A 14,719-nucleotide genomic window follows, 5' to 3' on the forward strand; every position below is an offset into this window, starting at 1 on the left:
TGCCTACAACTTGGCAGGCAGTAAGATACAACGATTCATTGCTTCTTCATCTAATAATTATTTATCTGGTATCTGCTGTGTGCCAGGCACCTGCCAGGGGTCCTCTTTGATCAGGAGAGATGGGGCCTCAAAGCTCCCTGTCAGGAGGGAGGTAAGCACTTCAACAAACCTTCACCATCCGAATAGGATGCAGGGAGGCACCAGGTGGTATGGGAGAAGGGCATGGGGGTGGGGAGCACCGGTCTGAATATAAAGGCCCATAGGAGGGCACCTGGGTAGTGCAGTGGGTTAGGCATCTGACTCTTGGTTTTGGGTCATGTCGTGATCTCAGGGTCATGAGACTGAACCCCGCATGAGGCTCCACACTTAGCATAGAGTCTGCTTGAGATTTTCTCCCCCTCTCCCTCTGCCCCTCCTGTTTGTCTTTCTCTAAAACAAATTTTAAAATATTTAAAAAGAAAGAAAGCCGCATAGGTCACTCATGAACTGAGCAGATGAATAGAACAGACTTTAAGCATTCCCTACACGAGTCTTTATTGAACACCTATTGTGTGTAAAGCAGCTGTGAGGGCATTTAAAGTACCCAGCTACAGTCCCAGACTCAGACGGTGATGCCGTTAACAGAAGAAGCCAAGTCAGCTCAGAGAGGCGATGTGGAATTTGCTTTTGGTTTTAAAATGGAGTTCGAGGCACCCAAGAACTTCCTAACGGTGTTACCTGGACTGCAAATTGCTTTCTACCAGACAGTGAAGATTACCTATTTGAACGGTGTCCACTCCCCTGACCCTCTTGGCTCTCCAGGGTGGGGCCCACAGCACATTCATCGGTGCAGCCCCCTCCCACCCAGCCTGGTACTGGAACAACACCCACACCAGACCCCTGGCAATGGCCTGACGGGTGAATACCTTGAAATACATGTACACACCGGCCCGGGCTGAAGCCTGGCAAATAGCAGGGCTGGGGACTCAGAGCTGGGAGGCTAAGGAGGGTCCCAGGGCCACAGGTGAGGATATAATCACCAAAGGCACCCAAGCACGGAGCTCACACTGGGTGGTAAGGAAAGCTGGAGAAGGACGGTCCGAGGTGGCAACAACACCAGGCAACAACATGACCGGCTGGTTGGGGGGGGGGCGGGAGGAGAGGATGGTCAGTTCCCAGCGAGCAATGCCATGGGGAGGCCAAACTGGAAGAAAGCCCTGGGGGCTCTGGAAGGGAGCCCATCAAAGGAGCCGGGCAGAGGGCAGACCTGGGTAGGCCCAAGAGGTGGGCAGGGCTAAAGGAAGTGGCCGCTTCCTTCTCCGTGGGGAAGTTTGGCTTGGCTGAGGAGGGGAGGCTGAACTGAGAGGATGTGGTATGTAGAACAGGAGGCATCCGAGCTTGCTGGGTGGACAGGGCCAGGAATGACTGAAGCAGGGAGAGGCAAAAGAAGTCAGAGTGCAGGAATGGGTAGTGGAAGATCTGGTGACCGCAGTTCACACAGCTGAGCCCTGGAAGAATGCCAGGCTTACTGGCTAGGGACTTGTGCTCTCTGCCTTCCCTCACTGAGGAAGACAACTTGGAGGAGGCTCCTGGGTACAGTGCTACTGGACTGTGGGCCAAAGGATGGGGCAGAGGCTAATCCAAGTATGTGGGCCAGCTCCACTGAGGAAATGAAGATGGACCAGTGTGGAGCAGAAGGAACCAGGGGGAACAGCCAGATGCCCTTTTCCCCAGGTTGCTTGGCACGGAGCTGGGCACACGACCAACCCCAAGGACCAGCGGCCTACTGGGGCAAAGAGGGAGAGAGACAGGCTCCACCTGCATGCCAAGCTGCTGGAAAGGCGAGGGGCATTGAAGGTCGATTCCATGTTTGAGAGAGAAGACTGTTAAAGTGATCAGCTAAGTCTGAGGGACCGGGACAGCAGGAGACAATACTTCTGTGACTTTGTGGAAGGGAAGTTGGAGAGGCAGCCAGGAAGATAGCAGGAAGAAAGAGGAAGGGTGTGTGCAAGATCCTGAAGAGGAAAAAGCAGCTGAATTTAGCAGCCAGTAGGGTAGGAAGGTCAAAAGTATCCAGGACTCAAATGAGCCCAAGGCTGGGGCTTCTGCCAACTTGGGACTCACAGCGTGGGACAATGGGGACGTGGAGTGGAGTGGTTATGACCAAAAGCTGGTTCAGACCCAGCTCTGCCACTTACTGGATGTGTGACCTTGGGAACTTTGCCTCTCTGTGCCTCATTATCTCCATCTGAAAATGGGGAGAACTGCACCTTATAGGTTTGGCCTAAGAATTAGACAACGCATGTGTAAAGTGTTCAGTGCCAGTATATGCTGGCATATACAAGAACTCAAAATTTTTATTTTTCAGTGATCTCCCTCCCTCCAGTGGTGGGTGAGTGCGGAGGCGCTGGCTTGGAGAGAGGGACAGATTTGCCCCTCTTTGTCTAGGTCAAGGCAAGAGAGCTGCCGTCCCCGCTCTCCCCCATACCAGGAATACTGCAATGATTGAGGACCGGATTTGACAAATGCCCAGATACTGCTGCTGGGGAGGGCTTAGTCTCCCTGGGAGAGAAGGTCAGGGAGGTTGGACAGGGGCTAGGCCCTCCACTGCACACAGTCACAGGTCCTGGGTCTTCCAGGACAACCCAGACTCCAAAAACCTCCGCTCCCATAAGAACAGCAGAACTCATCATCCTAAGTCTCTAAAGTCCAGTAACTGCAAATACAGGGCCCCATTCTGAGGCTGCATTCCTTGCCAACGACTCTCCCCGGCCAAGGAGACGTCTACTTTATCAAGGGCATGGGAAGTGCGCCTGGGCAAGGAGAGGTGCACCCAGCCTCATGGCCCAGGGAACCTGAAAGGTCAGGGACAGCAGCGACCCACAACCTTGAGACAGATATGCTGGGGGGTGGGGGAGTACTTGAGAATTTAAATACAGCTTTCTCTTTCAAATCTCCCAGGACCAGGCCCTTCACTGCACCAGAGTTCTGCTCTAACTCCCAACAGGGGGTTGAAGGAGGGGGCTTCTGGCTTGCCCTCCCTGCAGGGATCCCCCAGGCTGCTGCTGTCGCCGGCTCAATTTCCTACTGCCCAGGAGGGCACCGGCCCAGGCCCTCCTTCCAACCTCAGGGCCGGCCTACCCTCCCCTGCCCTGCGAGGGGGAAAACGAACTGCCCAGGGAACGTACGTGGTGGGAGGGCTCGAAACTGCAGCCTTCAAGGGATCCCGGGGGGTGCGGGGGGGGGGGGAATCTCTGCAAGGGGAGGGGGAGGCCCTAACGGACACGCGGTTCCCCGGGTCGGTTCCGCCTCTCCCGGGCCAAAGAGATGGAACGGGGGTCCCCAGGCTGCTGCGACCCCAGGGGACGTGCCGCCCCAAGCCGTGCTGCGGGTAAGGTCCTCGGCTCCGGCTGGACGGCGCGGGGGGCGGCGGGCGACCGCGCAGGGCTGCTTCTCCGGGGCCCGGCCTTCCGCGCGCCCCGCAGCGGGTCCGGGCAGGGGAGGGGGTCCTGCGGGCAGGGCGGGCCCGGACGCGGCACCGGGAACGGCGGGGCCGGACGGACCCCGAGAGCCTAGCCCACCCCCCCGCCCGGGTCTCCGACTCACCGGCCTGGCGGAGGCAGGATCCCCGGCGTCGCCGCAGAGTCCGGGGCTCGGCCCGACCCGGCCCGCCGGCGGGAGGCAGCTCCACGCCGCCGCCTCCTCGGCCCGCCCCGCTCCCGCCCCTCCCGCACACTTTCCACAGGAAATGATTAACTCGGGCCGCGGCGCGTTCCCATGGCAACGGGCTCCTGCCCAGGCGGGGGGGCGGCGGCGCGCGCGCGCTCCCGCGCACTCTCCCGCGCGCACTCACACTCACACGCGGGGCCGCCCACACCTTGGCCTCCCCGCTCCGCCCAGACGTTCCCGCTGGGCCCCAGGGGCCCCACGTCCCGCGCACGCTGGTGCACACGTGCGCGCACACCCATCGGTGCACACACAGCGTCATACGTGCTCGCGCTTTCGTGTATGGGCTCTCGCACGCCGGTACACACGTCCCTCACACATGCCTTCACACATGCTCTAGTCCGCACACACGAACACATCCAGTGTTCACACACGTGCCCACGCCGGTCCTACATACGTGCTTTTGCACTTAAACCTACACTCCGACGCGCACATCCGCTAACCCTGGTACAGAACTTTCGCGCACGTTCGTTACTCCTCACACACACACTTCTCGCAGACTGTCCTTCACACGCTCTCACACACTAGCTCGTTTTCTTGACCTTCTAACACACGCTTTCACACACGCTCTCACACACTCTAGATGGCACGTGTATACACTCTCACATTCTCACACACTTCACACATGCACTCACGGTATCGTCAGGCACTCAGACTCACACGTGCGTCCCCACACGTGGTCCGCGTGCAGTGGTTCGCGTGCTCGTTGGTGCACACATACACTTGCTCTCCTCACACATGCTACACCTCGTTCTCTGACACTCTAGTATACACATCCTTTGAAACCCAAGCCCACGCTTTCGCTCACGCTCTCTCACACTCCGATAGCATGCATACACACACATGCGTGTCATACGTTATCACTCATGTTTACACACACACACACACACACACACACTCTCTCTAGCTCTAGTAGGAATACACAGGCCCGATTGCCTCCCCAGCCTTGGCACCACCCCGGAATTAACATCTTCCAGGGCTTAGGGTTTTTTAAGGTAAAATATTCCTTTAAGCTCCAGGGAAAACATGTCCAGAGCGCAACCACTCAGGAGCAGGCAGCAGCTCCCAGCCCAGAAGTCCCTCCTTGGGGGACGTCCCTGAAGAGGCACAGGGGAGGCAGGGGAGCCGGCCAGCCAAGGAGAGACAGCTGACCCAGAGGAGCCACTTTGTTCTTTGTCTCCCACACAGAGGCAGCATTTTACTCCAGAGCCTGCAGCCATCGTCCCCTCCTGGGTGCAGGAGGAGGAGAAAGCAGCTCAGAAGCCAGCCCAGTGCAGGCTGATGGTTCCACAGATAGTCCGAGAAGGATGGGCACTTGACTCTTCCCTGCGTCGCAGAGAATGGTCCAAGAGGTGCAAAGAGGGGACTGGAGGGGGACATGCAGATCAACGAGGGTTCTATCTCCTGTCTCTGCCCAGGCACTGGGCTGGCAGTCCAGAATCTCAGCTGGAAACAGAGCCAAGGTCCTGGGCCTCAGATTGTTCTGGATGCCAGAACAGGATACTCGCAATCCCCCTACTGGAAGTGGGCTGATGTGTGTTTTATTTTCTGAGATGCCCAAGTGAAGGCCCAGTAGAGGATAAATGTCTCTCTCCTGGAATGGTTCCTTGGAGAGTTACAGATTTCCAACTAAGAACCCCAGATAACCCTCCCAACAGGAGAGAAGGCTGTAATTTGAGAGTTCCCTTCTCTGAACCTCCTGCCTGCTCTCCAGACAAGAGTGGTCAAGGGGACTACAGGGTTGGATGAGGGCAGAATGTCTCTAGAATCTTGACCAAGTATCTCCCTATTATTCGATTGCAGTAAGTTGTTTGTCTATAAAGTCCTGGTAGAGAACTGGAAGCCTTATCTTACTTGCTGGCTGGTACTGTGACATTAACTGCAAGTTCCTTCCGACAAAGCCAAAGCCAGATTTTTAAATTAATAATAACATTTATTGTTCGTTTTCTCTGATTACAAAAGTAATAGATGTTCATTGTAACCATAATCCCACCCACTTGAGATAAATGCTGCCAACATTTTAGTAGTCTTTTTTTTTGTATGCACGTAATAGCTACCATTTTTCCAAAGCTAACACTGTGCCAGGCACTGCACTAAACTTTTAATAAACAAGATCCCATTTAACCCTGAATACCCTACAAGGTGGACACCAGTATATCCCGTTTTCAGGAGAGGAAACTGAGTCTCCCACAGTTCATTCATAAACCCAGTGTGTGATAGAGCTGAGATATGAACCCAACTGGGTGTGTGTGTGTACACATAGTACACAGAAACAGATAGTCCTATCATATGTAATGAGTTTCAGATGCCAGGTGCAAGCGTTTATTAAGATCAAAGCATTAGTGGAGAAAAAAGAAAACTGAGGTATTAGATGGAGACATTTTTGAGGTTCTTGCAAAACTCTGACTTGAAATGTAAGAGCAAATTGCTTTATGATTGCTGGAATTTAGTTAAGAATGTACAATGTCACCAGGAACTACATACTAATGACTTCAAGGTCATTTCTATCCCAGAAACTTCACTGATGGCTTGATGTGGAAGCTGCCAACCGTCTCCTGGCCACAGGGAGGGTAGAGATTGGCCAGAAACCTGGCCATCCCAACACTGAGGTCCTGAATCCATAAGTGAGGACTCTTGGGTTCAGCCTTTGGCCTTGACCTTTTGCCCACCTTCTGGCAGAAATATAGAAATGTAGGGAGAGTCACACAAGAGGCAGTGGCCAGAACATTGCAGCTCCATATCCATATCCACCCTGTCCTCCAGGGGGGGGGGTTCAAAGAGTCTGAAACCCCTTCACTTTCAGGCATCCATCTGAGAGGTAGCCAGGGGCCCAAGAGGTCTATCACCCAGAGGGAAGTAAAGAGGGGGGAATAACATGGATTGTGTTTGATCTGATTCTCACAGTAACCTAGAGTAAAGCACCACATAAGATTTACATGATTTTCTAGTTTTAGTGATTTAACTTGAGATCTGATCACCTCCAGGCCTTTGCAATGCTGTTCTCCCTGCCCAGAAAGCCTCTCTCCTTCCCCCTCTCCCACCTGCCTCCACCCACATTTACCTGGCTGACTCCTGCTTGTTCTTCAAGTCCTTCAAGCTTAGAGGTCATGCTCCTTGACCCTCCCAGGCACCATTTCTCCCTCCCCCACACACACCCCCACAGTGGATTATAATGGCCTCTCCTGTCTACACCAATAGCTCTTGGAGGGCAGGGCACTTTCCTGACTTGATCACAAGGAAATCCTCTGCAAGTGCCCAGTATCATGTAAGTTTCCATTGACTAAATAAATAGATCATGTATAATTCAGAGGGGGAAGAACAGGTACATTAAAGCATATCCAAACAGACTTTCTTCTTTTTTAAGATTTTATTTATTTATTTGAGAGAGAGAGAGAGAGCATGAGCAGTGGGGAGGGGCAGAGGGAGAGGGAGAAGCAGACTCCATGCTGAGCAGGGAGCTCGCCACGGGGCTCGATCCCAGGACCCTGAGATCATGACCTGAGCTGACGCAGACGCTTAACCAACTGAGCCACCCAGGAGCCCCCAAACAGACTTTCTTCTTGTGTAAGTTAGTGATAATTCTTATCAAAAGGAGGTAAGAAACAGATCCTTAAGCAATTATTTCAGGGGCGCCTGGGTGGCTCAGTCGTTGAGTGTCTGCCTTCAGCTCAGGTCATGATCCCAGGGTCCTGGGATCGAGCCTCTCATCGGGCTCCCTGCTTGGCGGGAAGCCTGCTTCTCTCTCCCCCACTCCCCCTGCTTGTGTTCCCTCTCTCGCTGTGTCTCTCTCTGTCAGATAAATAAATATTTTTTTTTAAAAAGCAATTATTTCAAATGCGGTCAGTAAGGAGCACCCTGCAGTCGTGAAAACTATATATCCTTGCACGACTCTGGGTAACAGTTTCTTGAAGTTGGAGAGCAACATTCTGGGGGTAGGAGTCGAATGTTAAGTAATCCTGACTCAATTAGCCACTGTTTTGAATCCACATACTGCAGTACTCCTGAAATAGTTGATTATGGACAGTGCAGAAAGAGCTGGGGAGGATCCCATGGAGGGAATAGGCAGGATTCTGAACTCAGCCCTGCAAGCGTGCGTTTGACTCCCAGCTGCAGAACTTGGCAGCTAAACCTCTGAGCGTATTGGGGGTGGGAAGGAAGGAGGGGCATTGGCTCTTGGCTCACACCTGCCAGTTTTCAGGAAACCATGCTCTGCAGTGGACATGAAGGGGTGGGATCTCGGACAACCCTTGGCTCGTCTGTAAGTTCCTGTCATTCTCATCTGCTACACACTGCGCTCTTCCAAGTGCTAGGTGCTCAACAGTTAAATGAACAAAAGATACCTTTCTCTCTCCTCTCCCTTCCCTCTGTGCCTTCCCCATCCCTGCCCAAGGGTGCCTGCCTCCTTTCTAAAAGCTGTATTAACAGGGGAAACAGTTCTCCTATTTACAAAGGTCTCTTCAGGGAACCAAACAACCCTCCCCTCAAAAAAACCACCTTGCCCTAAAATCTCTAGACAGTGACTACCTTTCGGCATTTGCCAGGAAGATTGGACTCAGCAGTGCTTCCCCAGGCTTTCAGGTGAGGGAAACCTGACATCTCTTCATGACCTGAGAAAGAATTTGGCAGATGGAGCTCCTAGCACTCCTGGGTAGCAAGCAAACAGAGGGGTTTTTTTCCCCCCCCTGTTATCATTTCCTGTAGTCTAAAAAATGAGAGGAATGCAAACACTGGGAAGATACGTACTCAGGCACCAGGTAATAAAAAGATTTAGTAAGAATGGCCATGGGAGATAAGCCCTACCCCTGCCCCTCCTCCCTGAGTCAGAGCGTCCCCCCAGCCTGCCATCCAGAAGCCGCCTGGGCTCCTTCACCCAAACGCTCCCTCCCCGGCTTCACTTCTTACTCCTAAATCATTCTATCTCCTTGTTCTAAGCCAAGGCATGCATTATTAACATCATTCCCACTTTTTTTCAACTTCCCCATTCATTTCTACCCATCTGCTGCAAATTCTAGGTGGCTGGGTTTTTTTTTTTAAGTTCAATTTTTTTTTCCTGCACAAATGTAGTAGAAACCAAAAGAGGGGGAATAAACCAAAACCCAGATCCCACCACCCTTATCTTACTGTCCCTGGCCCAGATTTTCCTTTCAGTATTTGCCCTTGAACAGACATGATTTCTATAATTAAGGAGAGACAGTATAGGACAATGGTTGAAACTGGGTTTAGGGGTCAAGTGGTCCTAGGTTTGAACCTTGGCCCAAATCACTTCCTCCGGGCCTCAGTTTCTTCCTCTGACAATGGGAGTAGCCTTAGTACCTAACCCATTGGGTCACTGTGAGAGATAAATATGAGCTCAGCATCCAGCACAGGGTCGGTCATCCCCAAACACTAGCTTGGGTGTGGTGGGAGGCAGAGAGTGAATGCAATTTTCGACTCTGCCTTTTCTCACTTTAAATTGTATAATAAGCATTTTTCCAAGTTACTTTTTTCTGCTGTGTCCTGTTCTTTTCTGAACTGTAGGCCCCAGACTGAGGATAAAGCCAGGTCCCACTCAGCTTTGGGATCCCAGTATCTGGGGACACACCCAGCACTGAGTAAAAATTACTGGAAAGAATAATCATTCTCCTTTTTTCTTTCCTTCCTTCCTTCCTTCCAGTAATCTGTACACCCAACGTGGGGCTCAAACTCACGACCCCAAAATCAAGAGTCACAGGCTCTACCAACTGAGCCAGCCAGGAGCCCCAAAAGAATAATCATTTTAAACGGCTCTGCCCTGAGCTGACCATTCGAAGAGGTCCGATATATGCGTAGGTCCCGTTTCTTCACTTTTATAAACAACATGGCTGTTGACATCTCCCCACACGCAGCCTGTTCGTTCCCAGGGGAAGGGGATGTTGTTAATTTCATAAATTCTTTCTGAATAAAGAATCTGAGCATTTTTTTTACACTCTCTAAACATGTTGCCAGATTGCCATCAGAAGGGCTGTACCAAATTTACACTTTACACTGTCGTCGGTAGCAATTTGACGAGAACGACTTCTTGCGCTGATTTACAGTTTTTCTCTTGGATCTAGAATCCGGCCCGGCTGGCTCCCCTGCTCAGCAGGAGGCATGTAAAAAGAGAGTCTGAACGATGGCTGTCAAGAGAAGAGGGAGGAGTGTCTGGTTTTGTTTGTCGGTGTTTCTGTCGACTGGGCTGGGCCGGGTGGGGCTGGGAGCACTGAATCAGTGCACCCTCTCCCTGCCTGCTCTTTGGCCCCCAGACACCTTCCCAGGTGGGTTCTGGAACATTCCACAACCCTGGAAGATTCTCTTCCGGTGACCATTAGTGTTCCTAAGGTTATCCCTGCTCTGACAGCAGCCTGGCACTTCATTCTGGCTTCTTGCAGTAAGTCAATCAGTCACTCCTGGAAAGAGAATCCCTCAAAAGGCTCTGGTATCTGTAGTCGGCTTTCTCTTCCTGGGGTGGGGGGGGAGGCAGGAGGGTACAGGGCAGCCTCCAGGTCTGCAGCCGCAGCTCTGGACCACCCTGCCAGCCTCTTGGCACTGCCTGCATCACTCACCCAGGTGCTGTGGCAGCCCCTAGGCCCCTCCCCGTGCCCCCTTGACTCTGGCCCTCCTCCTCTGGGGGTGGCCCTTGTTTGCAAACAGCCACGGGAAGTTTTGACGCGGCTGATTAACCAGACTCCCACGGCTCTGAGTTCTTAGTCATCGTGGCAAGTCTCAACCTTCCGCCTGCCCGGCCGACATCACCAGCTTCCAGGGGACGGGGAAGTAGTGACTAGGAGCTCACTAGTTTCAGTGGCTTCCATCTGTCATCTTGGGGGCGGGGGTGGAGGGGGAGAGAACCTCCACCCATCCCAAACGAGTAGAAATCCATACAGGGCCTGAATGCCACAGCAGGAATTTAAAATAATTTGATTTAGCTTGCCTTGGCTGAGAGACAGCTATGTGCGATTAAAACGAAAACGACAGGCCCACAATGTAGTCACTCATGTCAGGGGCCCTAGATCAGTAAACCAAGACCTAAACCTGATCGACCTGTAGTTTCAACCCTCCCACCCAAGAATGTAATCTTTAACCAGTCAATGTGGGAATTTCCTGGTCGGCCCTAGATTTGCTGATGGACCCCTTCTGAGGTGTACAGAAGGGTGACCTTGCCTAAAACGGTGTTCTTTGCTAATCATTTCCTTTTTTCTCATTCCCTCTCTGCCTTTAAAAACCTTTCTTATCTGTAGCTCGACAGAGTTCGTTTCTATTTGCTAGACGGGATGCTGCCCGATTTATAGATCATTAAATAAAGCCTCTTTGATCTTTATATTTACTCAGATGAATTTTGTTTTTTAACAGTGCCAAGCACTGGGCTAACTCTTTACAGGCAGGGTTGGTTGCCTTGGGTTTTATTTAATTCTCTCAACCACATGTGCAATGTTATAATCCCATTTTACAGATGGAGAAACTGAGGTACTATGTTTTAAGAACAGCTAGGCGGAGGCCCCTGAATGAGTAGGGGGCAGCTGTGGGCAGATGGCTTTGGGGTATTGGAAAAGGCAGATGCTCCGGGCCAGGAGCCCTGTTCCCAACCCATGAGTGACCTTTCGCAGATGTCTTCCTCTCTCTGGGTCTCCTGCCCCTCCCTGAGTAAATGAGGAGGGTGGGCTGGCGACCTTTCCAGCACCAAAGCTGTGAAGGAGTGAGTGCACAATATGGAAGGGATGACTCTTGAGATTCTGCCTGCTGAAGACCTGGGCCAGGAGGGGGTAATTCCAGCCTGAGGCTCTGACTTCACTGTTCACGAGTCACGCCACAAACGAGTGGGGCAAAAGTAAGGAGATTAGTGGTTGGGGGCAGGGGTGGGGATTGGGAGTGACTGCTAATGGGGTTTCTTTTTTGGGATGATGAAATATTCTATAATTAGATTATGGTTACGGTTGCACAATTCTGCAAATACACTACAAACCATTGAGTTGTACACTGTTTTTTGTTTTTTTTTTTAAGATGTATCTATCCATTTCGGAGAGAGAGAGAGCATGAGCAAGAGGGGCAGAGGGAGAGGGAGAGAGAAGCAGACTCTGGGCTGAGTGTGGAGCCTGCCGTGGGGCTCAATCCCACGAGCCCAAGATCACAACCAGAGGCAAAACTGGAAGTCGGATCCCCACGTGCCCCAAGTTGTACACTATAAATGGGTGAATGTTATGGTATGTTAATTATATCTCAATAAAGCTGTTTAAGAGGGAAAGGAAAGTAGGAAGGAAGAAAAGGAAAGAGGGAGGGAGGGAAGGAGGGAGAGGGAACGAAGGAAGAGGGAAGGAGGGAGGGAGGGAGGGAGACCTGCATAAACCTTGGGTCAGAGCTGCCTTTGGGATTTGCCTCCTGGGAGTGGGACCCTTGGCACCCAGCCCTTGGCTGATTCTCTCTCCTCCAAGCACCCACCCAAGCTCTTCTCCCAGAGCCTAGGGAGGGTGTCTGGGAAGACACAGAAGTGGCAGGCGATGGCTCCAAATTCTGACCAGAAGTGTCAGGAGCTCCTGGTGTCCTTGAAGGCCGAAGGGCCCAGGAATCAAAGAGCAGGTGTGGGCCTGGAGGAATGGGGAAGAGGGGGTGGGGTGGCAAGAAAAGGGATGAAGGCCAAAGCAGGGGCAGCGTCCCGGAGGAGGCCCTGAGCTGCGGCCCAGTGCTGCCCCTGGCTTTGTTTGCCAGCCAGGGGCTCTCTCGGTTGCTTAGAGACATTGTGGCACGCCAGAGTGCCCGCACAAGAAATCCCTGCCACTTCTGAGGGCCCCCCCTTCCCCCGCAAACTGGTACAGCTGTCTTCTTGTCAGCAGTGGGGGACACAGACAGATGCAGCTGTCCCAGAGGCCACGTCAGCCCAGACTTGACCCCAAGCCAGGGGCACAGGTGCAGGGGACCTAAAATGAGGGCCAAACCGGCCTGTAAGAAGCGGGAGCTCAATCCACTCCGGCTGTTAGGGCAACTTACTGTTGAAAGAGGAGACTCCCAGAGGGCCTGGGAGGCACGGCCTCCCTGTCTAAATCTCTCCCTTGCACGCGCCTCTCCCAGACAAACCTCACCCAGCGCACATCCTCTTTACTCAAGCCCCCTGGGGCAAATGGCACTGGACTGCCCAACCCTAAGGGAACCAAGGAAGCTACCTCTCGGAGACTATAACCACCTTCTGAGAGTCCTAGCCTTCAGGTCAAACCCGCGTGCCTGCCAAGCACCTGCTTGTCAAGAATTAGGATTTTGCTCTGCTCTGGAAGCAGACCTCCAGCCGGGCATCCTGCTCATGACCAGAAGCTCCTGGCCGCTGGGAACCTCTTGCCCGGGTGGGCTCAGTCCTCTGCAGTGGACTTCTTCACAGGGAAGAGATCCGAATGCTTCCCTGGAATACAGGCTGGCAGAGGCTGAGGGGATACACCCCAGCCCCAGACGAGGGCTCTTGCCTTCTTTCTACTAGGGGTGCATGTGTTATTGGCCCCACTCTGTAGCGTTGACCCCAGGCAGGCTGGCTCTAGAGTCCAGGTCTTGAACCACTGCACCATACTGCTTCTCAAGGGGACTGCCAGTGGGGTCCTGGTCACTCTCAGCATGCAGTCAACGCTCTTCAGTGCCCACTGGCTGCTGACCTGCCCAGCCTTCTCTCTCATTCACGCCCCCCAAGGCACCTGTCTCTGTTCCTTCAGTCTACCATGTGTCTGTACATTCCCACTTCTTCGGAGTGAGTGCCTGCCTCATTGTACCTCCATGAGGACAGCTCATTCTCCTCGGGAGGCTCAATGGAAAGACTCCTCCATTGGGCCTTCCTGACTCTACCCAGCCAGAACCCCCCCAGGACCACCGACCCTTCCCTTAACTCACTTAGTACCCTGGGCTGGAGTCTGTGGGGGACTTACCAGTCTCCTCCATTAGAATGGAGCTCCCAGATTCAGGCTCCCATGCTGTGTGACCTTGCATAAAGCATTTGACCTCTCTGAGCCTCGATGTCCTCATAAATGGCAGCCATTATGGCTAATATTAATTAAGCACTTATTGTGTTCCAGGCACTATGTGCTAAGTACTTTAGGTACATGAGCTCATGTAATCCTTACAAGCACCCTGGGAGGTGGCTACTACTTGCCCATTTTACAGATGCAGAAACCATCACTGTTGTCAGGATCACCACTGTTAACTTTGTCCCAAAGCCTAGCACGTAGCAGATGCTCAAATCCTGTTCCTTAAATTCCGATGTGGTGAAACTGGGAGGGGACTTGGATAGAAGAGAGTTCCAGCAGAAACGGCACCCTGCACGCACTCCAGAGTGCTCAGGCCTGGCCCTGTCCTGGCTGGGGCGATACCATCTTTGGAAGCTGACACCCCAGACAAGGAAGGCTGGGGACCTGGGGTGGTTTTCGTGCTCCAAGCTCAAACCCCCCAGTGAATTCTAGGACCCACCCCCCCCAACATTTCTCAGAAGGCCTCGGGGCTACTTTGCAAGGGTCTTTGCCCTTCACTCCCACTGGGTGAGCTGAGACCACATCAGGCTCCTGGCCTGGCTGTCCAACACACACGCCTGAACCCCCTCCCCGGAGAAGCTGGGGGTGCCCCCCAAAATGGGTGCTGCCCCTGATGCTGGAAACACCAGCTCCCAAAGTGAAAGTGAGGCAGGCACTCACTCCGAAGAAACACTCCATTTGCCGCAGGGAAGAAGGGGAAATTGTCTGCCGTCTCCACGATGCCCGGCCTGGCTTGTCCACGGCAGGGCTGCCTGGGTTCATGGCGTCACAGTGCTCTGGCTTACCGCAAACACCCCCAAGACCCCCACCCCCTGTCCTGGCCACTTCCCCCACCGGGGTACACAGGCAGGGCTTGGCGCCTAGGTTAAGTCTGTGTCCCTGGGGCCTGGGCGTCCATTCATGTGACAGACTCGACAGGGCTGCCTCTGCCCAGCAGACTGGCTTTTACATCCTTGAACTTCAATTGGGGTGGTCAGGAGTCCTGTCCCTTCTTCCCCTGGGGCCTCCGAGCCCCGCTCCCCACC

At 53.2% G+C, this 14,719-nt stretch overlaps 1 protein-coding gene across 1 annotated transcript in view; it reads right to left on the reverse strand.

Annotated features, from left to right (window-relative positions):
• Positions 1–3,665, reverse strand: part of KIFC3 (kinesin family member C3) — a 38,616-nt gene extending 34,951 nt beyond the window's left edge. Inside the window, exon 1 of the mRNA XM_021705789.2 lies at positions 3,586–3,665. The gene's annotated coding sequence lies outside the window, so the exon portion shown is untranslated. The remainder of the gene's footprint in view (positions 1–3,585) is intronic.
• Positions 3,666–14,719: the final 11,054 nt, after the last annotated feature.

The sequence above is a fragment of the Neomonachus schauinslandi genome, chromosome 16 (assembly GCF_002201575.2).
Source record: "Neomonachus schauinslandi chromosome 16, ASM220157v2, whole genome shotgun sequence".
NCBI lineage: Eukaryota > Metazoa > Chordata > Mammalia > Carnivora > Phocidae > Neomonachus > Neomonachus schauinslandi.